Source organism: Impatiens glandulifera, chromosome 1 (assembly GCF_907164915.1).
Source record: "Impatiens glandulifera chromosome 1, dImpGla2.1, whole genome shotgun sequence".
NCBI lineage: Eukaryota > Viridiplantae > Streptophyta > Magnoliopsida > Ericales > Balsaminaceae > Impatiens > Impatiens glandulifera.
This window is the reverse complement of record NC_061862.1, coordinates 58,882,850-58,893,936: the sequence shown is the minus strand read 5'-3', so window position 1 is coordinate 58,893,936 and position 11,087 is coordinate 58,882,850. Positions and strand designations below refer to the sequence as shown.

General features: G+C 33.9%; 1 pseudogene; it reads left to right on the top strand.

The window, feature by feature from the left end:
• Positions 1 to 1,792: 1,792 nt before the first annotated feature.
• LOC124921875 lies at positions 1,793 to 3,028 on the top strand (annotated as a pseudogene).
• The last annotated feature ends 8,059 nt before the right edge of the window (positions 3,029 to 11,087 follow it).

Below are 11,087 nucleotides of genomic sequence, written 5' to 3'. Positions count from 1 at the left end.
GATCTGATCTATAGTTAAGAGGGAAAATGGCCTCTGTTTCTGATGCTCAGAAAAATACAATGCTGGCCACCGTTAATGCAAATCTAAGTAACTCTTCTAGTATATATTAGTGCGAATTTAAGGGAATACTTAAAAATTATAAGGAATTAAATGAAGGACGACGTGAATTGAGGAGTTTATTTTGAATTGGTATATATCATTTTTCAATGCGAATTTTAAATAATAAGGAATTAATAAATTTATTTTAATACTTGAAAGTATATATAGAGAGTGAAATGTTATTCGTAAAATATATCAAGTTATTTTTCAAAATCTTGATATTTTATTTAGAAATAAATTTAGTAAGTCTAAATTGAATATTTGAAATATATACATTGATTTACACATGCATAAAAGTCATGTTATATTATTATTTGTTAACGAAAGACCATCGAATTGTTGTGTAACTCATTAGTTAATATATCGATCAACTCACAGGTGAAAAACTTACTTAAAAAAATATATTTGTACACAAATTATAAAAGAAATTCAAGAATTGCAAGTAATTTAATTAATTATTAAAGTGTTTAAAATTCAAAATTAAGGTTTGAGCTCTACAAATTTGAAAGGGTTATAAAAATTTAAATAAGAATAATTGTGATATATGTGGGTGCAAATTTAAGAAAATGATATGTAAGGGGACATGCTTCGAATTCCAACTAGTGCAAATTTAAGAATCTTTATTTATTGTTTTTTTTATCTACTTAAAAGGAGTTTCAACATATTTATAGACTATATATATACTAAAGTGTTATTCGAGAATTATATCAAAATTTTAATCATAAATCTTGGCATTTACTTACAAACAAACATGACATGTCTAAGCTGAAAAGTTGAAATATTGGTGTACACCAACATATAAGTGATGTTATAACTTATATTATTAATGGGTTAATGGCCAACTATCGGGGAATTTGAGGAAATGACCCTAAAGAGGGGTCAAATAGCCGAGGGTGCGGGCCCATAATTTTAATAGCGCTGGTGACCTCCAAATTTTTTAATGACCATTATACCCCTGCGTCACGCACCTCCAGATGCGTGACGCACCCTAAACCCTATAAGGTCATAATTTTTTTTTTCATTTTCGATTCATTTTCTCTCTCATCCATTCTTCCATTTCTTCTCCGCCGTGAACCCTAACGGTGGCGGAGAAGACTTTCTCTCTTTTTCATCGCTGAAGAACCAATCGAAGAGGCACCGTGGACCATTCCACCATATTCAATGGCCTATAGCTGCGAAGAACTTCCAACGGCGAACGACGATGACCGAAGATAAAATTTCCACTATATTCGTTTATATTTTGTGTTGATTTCGTTTACATATGATTGTTTGTGTTGATTTCCTTTATATGTGATTGTTTGTGTTGATTTCCTTTACAGAACATTATTGATTCGCCCTTATTCGTTGAATGCAGGTTGGTTGGTTGGTTGGTTGGATGCGTCACGCAGGATGCGTCACGCAGGATTCAGCTCAAATCCCTTCCAACAATTCAGGTAACAAACAAATGTGTTTCTTGTAGAGTTAGTTAATCCATTCTGTTCGATTTGATATCTTTAGTTATCTAGAAATCTTTTATGTAGTTTCCTGATTTGGTATAACCTCTAACAGCGTCCAAGAAAGGAAATTTATTTATTTGTTTGTTTGTTTGTTTTTAGGATCCAAATAATAATAATAATTTGTTTTTGAGGTTTAATCAATTGGTTTGTTTGTTTGTTTGTTTTTATGAATAATATTACAGTCCCATCTTGTTGTAGAGAAAACAATGATATGATTATCCCATCTCCAAGATTAGAGAGTGAAATCCTTTCATCAACTCATGCCAAGGCATTCTCATATAACGAGCTAAGGAACGCCACTAGAAACTTTCGCCCTGACAGTCTTTTTGGCGAAGGTGGATTCGGTTATGTATTCAAAGGTTGGATTGATGAACAATTGTTCACTACTTCAGGCCAGGTTCTGGCATCGTTGTTGCTGTCAAGAAACTTAAACCTGAAGGCTTCCAAGGTCACAAGGAGTGGTTGGTATGTTTTTTTTCAGGTTGTAATTATTTTGATCTGTTTTTGACTTCTTCTAAGTATTATTATATACAGACGGAAGTTAACTATCTTGGCCAACTTCTTCATCCGAATCTGGTTAAGCTTATTGGGTATTGTTCAGAAGGTGATAGGTGATAAGGATAAGCTCTTGGTTTATGAGTTTTTGCCAAAAGGGAGTTTGGAGAATCATCTTTTCAAAAGTGAGTTAGTTTTCAACATATGCCAATAAAATTTTGAATTTTTTACTTTTCACTTAGAAAATTATTACTTAGAGAATGTGTTGTGTAGGATTTCAATGCAAAATTGTCGGATTTTGGATTGGCCAAGGCAGGACCAACTAGAGATAGGACACACGTATCGACTAAAGTGATGGGTACCCACAGTTATGCAGCACCGGAATATGTTGCCACGGGTATAGATTAGAACTTTTGCAAGATTCTGTTTTTTTCTTATATATAGAATCAACTTTCATACATTATTTTGTAATTTTGTCAATCAACAAACAGGTCGGGTTGACGACAAAAAGTGATGTGTATAGTTTTGGAGTAGTGTTACTCGAATTGCTATCTGGTCGTCTAGCTGTTGACAAGTCAAGAATGGGTGTAGAACAGAATCTAGTGGAGTGGGCTATTCTTTATTTAGGGGACAAACGAAAACTATTCAGGATTATGGACACAAAATTAGAAGGACAATATCCTCAAAAGGGAGCTTTTATGGCTGCTAACCTTGCTCTGCAATGTCTAAAATCAGAGCCTAAAGCACGCCCAAAAATGTCACTGGTTTTAGCCACCTTAGAAGAGATCCAGTCCTTGAAAAACACATCCAAAACTCGAACTGCTAATGACTCGAAAAGTAACTTACCACCAAAAACGCATCATCGCTCGCCCATGAATACGACACCTTCTGCTGCCTCTCCATTAGCAGCCCACCGGCAGCAGCCTCGAGTACGATGAACAAATCTTTTTTTTTTGTTAGAATTGTCTTATATGTTGTGCCAATTTGAGTTTTGTTGTAAACTCTGTACTTTGTATATATACAACACCTTTGCTATAGATTCTTCTTCATTTAAGTTGGCTCAAGCATTTAATTTATTTATCTCGGTCACAATCATAGTCACGATAATTGGAGAAATAGCAGAAAAGTAAATTAATTTTTTTTTTGTTATTTGATAAGAGAAGTGTGATTGAGGTAAATCTTTGAATTTTGAACGAAATGATTTAATGGTTTAGTTTCAAGTTATAGAGGGTTAAACAAGTCTGGATAGTTACAAATAAATTGTGATTTGTGAACCAGAAGTTATGATTTGAGGTAAATGTAATGCTTTACAATATAAAAGTTTACAAATAAATTGTAACAGAGTTCCAAGATAGTTAAATTGTTATTATTTAAAGTTAAAATATGTAGTAGAATATCTCATTCAAATATAAAAGACACAAACACTAAAACTGATATAAGCATAATTCAGTACAATAATGAGTAGCAGAATTGAAGCAATCAACCTTAATAGGCAGAGGGGATCATCAACAATATATGCACAAGATTTGTCTGAAACTGAATACCCCAAAATGAACCCAAGAAAATATGTGATGTTGTTGGTAGTTCACCATTCAAGAGTTCACAAAGTGTTGAAAACATTTTTCAAGTTCTAATAAAATCCCAGTATCTCTATTATAGGGACCAACCACCCTACCACCTCGGAAAGAATTAGTCTGCAGTCCAACTCTGCTCAACAACCTCCCTTACTTTCATATTGTACTCGCATTTGTTTTCGCTGAACATCCTTGCAGCTTCTGAGTTGCCAAGTGAGTTTGGGTTCGGGTCACAAAGCAACGACTGCAGAAAAAATAGAACCCTTATAAGTTTCGATGTAATCCTGATCAGATGCTATCCATGACTCATGTTGTTGTTAGCAATGTAACTAATTAGGTATAACTTTTTGTATTTTTTAGTGTGAGCTTGGTTTAGTTAGTTCCAACTTCAAAATCAGACAAACCCATACCTGGATGGAGGTAAGTATAGCAGTTACATCATAGATTGGGCTCCATTGATTTTGGAGAAAAACCAAACAAATATCCAAACTGCGTGACGTACCCGTATTTCGCCGCCGGTGGCATTTATCTAATCAATCTCTAATCCCTAAACCCTAACAAAACAATGCGAAAGAAATAAAGGAAGGAGGAAGAATACCAGTAGTAGCGGACATCTCCTTCGTTGGGATTCCGACGTCTTCGTCGGGGGTCGTCGTCGGGAGTCGTCTTTTTAGAGAGAAGGAAGAGAATGGAAGAATGGGAAGTGAAGAGAGAGAACAAAAAAGAAAGAAATGGGAAAAATTGGAAATTTTTTAATTATATAGCAAGGGAATTGTGGACTTTTCACAATGCACTCGGGTGCGTCACGCAACTGGAGGATGCGTGACGCAATAGGGGCATTTTCGTCAGAAAAAAGTTTAGGGGTCACCAGCGCTATTAAATTAGGGGTCACCATCCATAATTAGGCCCCTCTTTAGGGTCATTTCCTCAAATTTCCCCCAACTATCTGGTCATGCACTCAAATGATTTGGATCTTTATTTGAATATAAATGAGTACACAATAACATGTGTTTCAAAATTTTATTTATAAAATATATTCATACACAAAATTAAAAAAATAATAATAATAATCACAGGTGGTCTAAATAAACCATCATGCATATTTGAAAACTTTAAATTCTCAAAACTCGATCAAATCACTATTAAAAACTAAAGATCAACAACCAAACATCAAGAATAAATGTAAAAACTAAAAGTTGAATTTTCAAATTTAGGCATTTTTGTTTTAGATGATTTTAATCAATTTTATCAATCCAAAATTAACATATGATGAACATATTCAAAACATCAATTAATTCAAGAACAACTTTCAACACACAATTTGAGAATTTACATTGCAATTGGATTTTTACAAAATAACCGGTAAATGACTGTCTCTAAATGATTCTAACAACTTTACAAACTTCCTAGAGACAACTTACAATCATTGAAATCAACTCAAACCTGTCAATGGCAAATCGGGATTCTATCAATTTTCTCCCTCTAACTATTCAAATCTTCTCACTTATGACTTATAGTTATAAAACCTATTTATAACCAGCTCTAACGTCTTTGAAACGAGCCAATTTAGAATTTCTCCTAATTAGTTATATAACATTCAATAACAAATTTGAAAAAGAATTAAAATTAAAAAAAAATCAAATATTATATATATATATATTATATATATATATATATATATTATAAAAGAGAGATAAAATTATTAATGAATATAAAAAAATATATATATATATATTGAGTCAACAAGTCTAATTAGTGCTCCCATTGCCCACATTCGTTACAAACAATTTTGCTCCTCTATCATTGCTCAAATAAATAAATTGGGCAGTGAATAATGTGACAATGCACATGTCACCAAAGAAATAGGACGCGTATCATTTTTTCTTTCTTTAATTTTAAATTGTATATGTCACCTAAAAACATGTAATAATTTCTCTTTCATCAGCTTTTTATTATTTTACACAAAAATTAAGAGAAAAAAATTAATAATTTTCTCTCTAAATTTTTTTTATTATAAAATTTTTATTTTTTTTATTTAATTTGAAATTGGATTAGATAAATTATTCAACTTAAATTATAAATTAATTCATAGAACTCAAATTACTAATTTTCAACCTAAATAAAAAGAAAAGCATATTATATAAGTTATAATATTATGTGCTAGTTGAATTAAATTTTAATAAATCTTATGAAATAAGAAAAAAAAGTTAATGAGAAATTAGATAAAAAAAATAAAATAATAGTTTATTAATATATAGAGAGAAATGATTGGAAGAGAGAATTTGAGGGAAGGAATAGAGAAGGAATGATGTTGCGCAATGATTAGCCAAAAAAAAATAACAAAATTTCTCTATCTTCTCTCTCCTCACATTTTATCTTTTTTTTCTTTTTTCCAACAAGTGATGTAGTGACATCATTTCTTCCCTCAATTCCCTCCCCCTATCATTTCACTCCTCATATATATATATATATATATATATATATATATATATATATATATATATTCTCTACTCTTTAGCGAAATCAAAGCCACGAATCCTAAGTGTTCTTGCTACCTATAGAGAGAAAAAGCCAAAAAAAAATATTATTTCTTCAATAGCTTCATATTTCTGCATTTCTTTCTCTCTCTGAAACGTATCCAGCATCAGTTATTTCTCTTCTCCAGCTCCATTTATTTCTCTTCTCCGGCTGCATTTATTTTTTTCTCCGGCTGCATTTTTTTTTTCCAGCTACATTTACTTCTCCATGGTATCCTTTTTAAGGATCTTTATTATTTGTTTTTATATATCTAGGGTTTAGATTTTACAAATCTAGGGTTTACATTTTATAGATGTATTTATTTACATATCTAAAGGTTTATGGATTTATTTCAGAACTGTTTGAACTTTCAGGAAACCGAAACACCGAACTTGAACAACCTAGTAGATGAAGAACTTAACCTAAACAGATCCACCCCTGTTAAACTCGAAATGTACCCGATTGCTCGATTGGTATAAAAAATGACATTTCAATGTGTCAAAATGTCCCGAAATCTACCATTTCTAGACCTGAAATTATGGTTTCGGAACCAAAGAGGGTCGTTTAGGGACCTTAGAGGGTTATTTCGGGTCCCAAAATGGGTGGTTTCAGGACAAGAAAGGGTCCTTCATTGTCCTGAAATGGTTGGTTTCGGGACAAGAAAGGGTTCTTCCTTGTTCCGAAATGGTTGGTTTCAGGACAAAAAAGGGTCATTCCTTGTCCAGAAATGGGTGGTTTCGGGACAAGAAAGGGTCCTTCCTTGTCCCGAAATGGTTAGTTTCGGGACCCGAAATAGGTAGTTTCGGGACCCTTTCTTGTTCCGAAATGAGTGGTTTCTGGATAAGAAAGGGTCCTTCCTTGTCCCGAAATGGTTGGTTTTGGGACCCGAAATGGTTGGTTTTGGGACCCGAAATGTTGTGTTTCGGGACCCGAAATAAGTGGTTTCGGGACCAAAATTTGTCCCAAAATGGGTGGTTTCGGGACAAGAAAGGGTCATTCCTTGTCCCAAAATGGTTTCGAGACAAAAAATATTGTGTTTCGGGACAAAAAATGTTGTGTTTCGGGACCCGAAATGTTGTGTTTCAAGAGCCAAAATGTTGTGTTTTGGGACCCGAAATAGGTGGTTTCGGGACCCGAAATTGTGGTTTCAAGACCCGAAAGGGTGATTTCGAAACCTGAAAGGGTGGTTTAGGGACCCGAAAAGGTGGTTTATGGACTTATTTCTTACGGTTGCACTTAATTTTTGCAGTCACATTCCTAGTGTTGGAATGACATTTTCCTCCGAAGAATAACTTCTTGAATTCTACACATCATATGCCCACTTAACCGGATTCGGCATTACCAAGTTAGGGAGCAAAAATGCAGGTGGTAAGAGGAAATACTTCAGCGTTGGTTGTGCCAAGAGTTTTATGAAAGAATCGAAGGCCAAAAATAAGTTTCATCAGCCTAGACCAATAACGAAGACATATTGTAAAGCAAAGATTAATGTTGTTGTTCGAAATGAAGGGGAATATGTGATAACAAGTATTTCTCTTGAGCACAACCATACATTAAGCCCTAAGAGAATACGTCATGTTAGATCCTACAAAGTAATTGACGGAAATGTAAAGAAAAGATTGGATACAAACGATGAAGCTGGAATAACTGTGGCCAAAACATTTCAATCACTTGTAGTTGAAGCTGGAGGGTATGAAAACATGTCTTTCGATGAGAGAACATGTAGAAATTACGTTACAGAAGCACGAAGGTTGAGGTTAGGGAGTGAGGATGCTGAAGCACTCACTAATTATTTCTTAAGAATGCAAACCAGGAACTCAAACTTCTTCTACCTTGTTGATTTGGAAGAGAAATCTCGAATTAAAAACATGTTTTGGGCAGATGGTAGGTGCAGGGCTGCCTTTGAAGATTTTTATGATGTTATCTCTTTCGATACAACCTATTTGACAAATCGCTATGACATGTCGTTCACTCCGTTTGTTGGTGTTAATCATCATGGTCAATCCATTTTTCTTGGATGTGGGTTATTGTCAAGTGAATATTCAAATTCTTTCACTTGGTTGTTTAGAACTTGGTTGGAATGTATGGATGATAGACCTCCTAATGCCATAATCATAGACCAATGTCGATCCATGGCGATTGCAATTGAGAAGGTATTTCCTAAATCTCATAATCGATTTTGTTTGTGGCATATAATGAAGAAACTTCCTATAAAACTTGGAAGCCATACTGAATACCATCTAATAAAGAAGAGGCTGAAAAACATAGTATACAACTCCATAAATATTCAACAATGCGAAGATGATTAGAATAGACTAATTGAAGATTATCAGTTGGAAGATAATGTTTGGTTGAAATCTTTGTATTTGGAAAGATCTAAATGGATACATGTTTATGTGAAAGGACAATTTTGGGACGGGATGTCAACATCTCAACGGAGTGAAAGTATGAACGTCTTCTTTGATGACTACGTGCAGTCCAAAACATCCCTCAAACAATTCGTCGAGCAATATGATAGGGCTCTGTTGAGAAATATCGAGAGAGAAAAGAAATTGGATTTCCAATCGTTTAATTCTTTAATACCAACTGTCAGTGGATTTGCCTTTGAAAGGCAATATCAAACCTTCTACACTTCAGATATATTTAGATTGGTTCAAAAGAAGTTATAGGTTTGATGTTGTGCGACATCTCAGTCATTGAAGAGGAAGGGTCAGCTTGTATATTTAGAGTTGAGGAAATTATTTTGGGGGTTAATGGAGAACATGTAAGAGATGTTTTTTACAAAGTACATTACACCGAAATGGATTGCAATGTGAAATGTCAATGTCGATTGTTTGAGTTCAGAGGTATTTTGTGTAGGCATATCATGGCTGTGTTGAAAAAAATGAGGGTGAATGAGGTACCAATATATTATATAATGGACCGGTGGCGTAAAGATATTAAGCGTGGGTATCAAAATATCACCAACATTTATGATTCAAATATGTCTGTGGAAGAAAAAAAACATCACAATAGTCTAACTCGATTGATGCAAGAGTTTCAACAAGTTGGAGTAAAATCTGAAGTCAGTTGTTCTTTTTGGATGAACGGAATAAAAGGCTTGATGGAACAGTTTATGTCACTTAATCATGGAAGCACTGAAGCATCTAAAGACCAAAGCACAAAAGCATCTCCATCTCCATTTCAATCTCTCGCTACATCCATTTTGATACACTCTCCTAACAAAGTTAGAAGTCGAGGACGACCACCAACAAAGAGGAAACAATCTTTAATTGAAAAAATTCCCAAGACTTCGAGATCAAAAAAGAAGGGAAATACGACCATAACATCTACAGCTTTGGATTCAACACAACAACAACAACAACAATGGAATGATCCACTTTCAACTCAATTATCCTTCACATCACTTTTGTCCTCTCAAATATATGTCGAAGATAATGCGTGTGAGGATAACATTCAACGAAGATAGTAACTTATTTGAACATGTTGTTGTCACTTTGAATATTTTTACATTTTTATCATATCTTTAACGAAGATAATACTTATTTGATCATGTTGTTGTCACTTATTTTTGTCACTTAGAATATTTCATCAAGAGTGACTTCTTGTCCCGAAATCACCATTTTGGGACAAGAAACCACCCATTTTTGGGACAAGAAACCATCCATTTCAGGTCCCGAAACCACCATTTCGGGTCCTGAAACCACCATCTTAGGTCCCGAAACCACCATTTCAAGTCCCGAAACCACCCATTTTGGGTCCTGAAACCAACCATTTTGGGTCCCGAAACCACCCATCTCGGGTCCCGAAACCATCTCGGGTCCCGAAACCACCATTTTCTTGTCCCGAAAGTGTGGTTTCGGGACCCGAAATGGTGGTTTCGGGACCCGAAATCGATGGTTTCTAGACCCAAAATGAGTTGTTTCTTGTCCCGAAATGTGTTGTTTTGGGACCCGAAAGCTTGGTTTCGGGACTATAAATGGGTGATTTCTTGTCCCGAAATGACATTTTTTAACTTAGTTTATACTTGGTTTCTTGTCCCGAATTTATAGTTTTCTTGTCCCGAAATGACGTTTTTTAACTTAGTTTATACTTAGTTTTCTTGTCCCGAAAATAATTGATTATAATTGAAGACTAGAAAATAATTGAATATAATTGAAGACAAGAAAATAATTGACTAAAATGTACTAAATTAATTAAGAGACCTCCTTATTTATATACAACTTATACGTTTCAGGACAATCTTATTTTAAAATGTTGAAAAAATTATTTAAAATGTTCTTCATATTTTGGTTTAAATTTGAACGGACGATCATTGCAGTGTATTTGACTCGCAAAGCTTCAAGAATTCCCCTTGCCTACAAAAAATGATAATTTAGCGGTTATTAAAGATTTGTAAAACAAATAAAATGTGAAAATATGTAACTTACATTTTTTATGGTTATACCACAATCCCAATTTGCATCGCCCATGTAAGTATGAATATGTCTCATATAGTATATTACACAATCCGTTTTATCTGAACTGTCTTGCCAAGGTAATTTCAAAACATTGAACGAGAATTGGGCAATTTTGGTTGCGATCTTTAGGTCGATAGTTTTGAAGTACTCCACAACGTTTTGTACCTGTTTTACCAAAGAAGTTAATAAACACTTTAACATACATTATGTGTAAAAAACACTTCAACATTACTAGTTTCCAAGTTGTAACATATTTATCTTCACATGCTATATCTGGGTCTAGTGGGAGGTTGTCGAGGACTTCAATTACTTTCTTTCGCATATTGATGACAACAACATAATAGTGACTTTTGTATAAAATTAGGAAAAATATCTGCAAAAATATCACCAAGATTCAGATGACATATATGAGCAAGAATAATATAAAAATATTGGACTTACCAGATTAG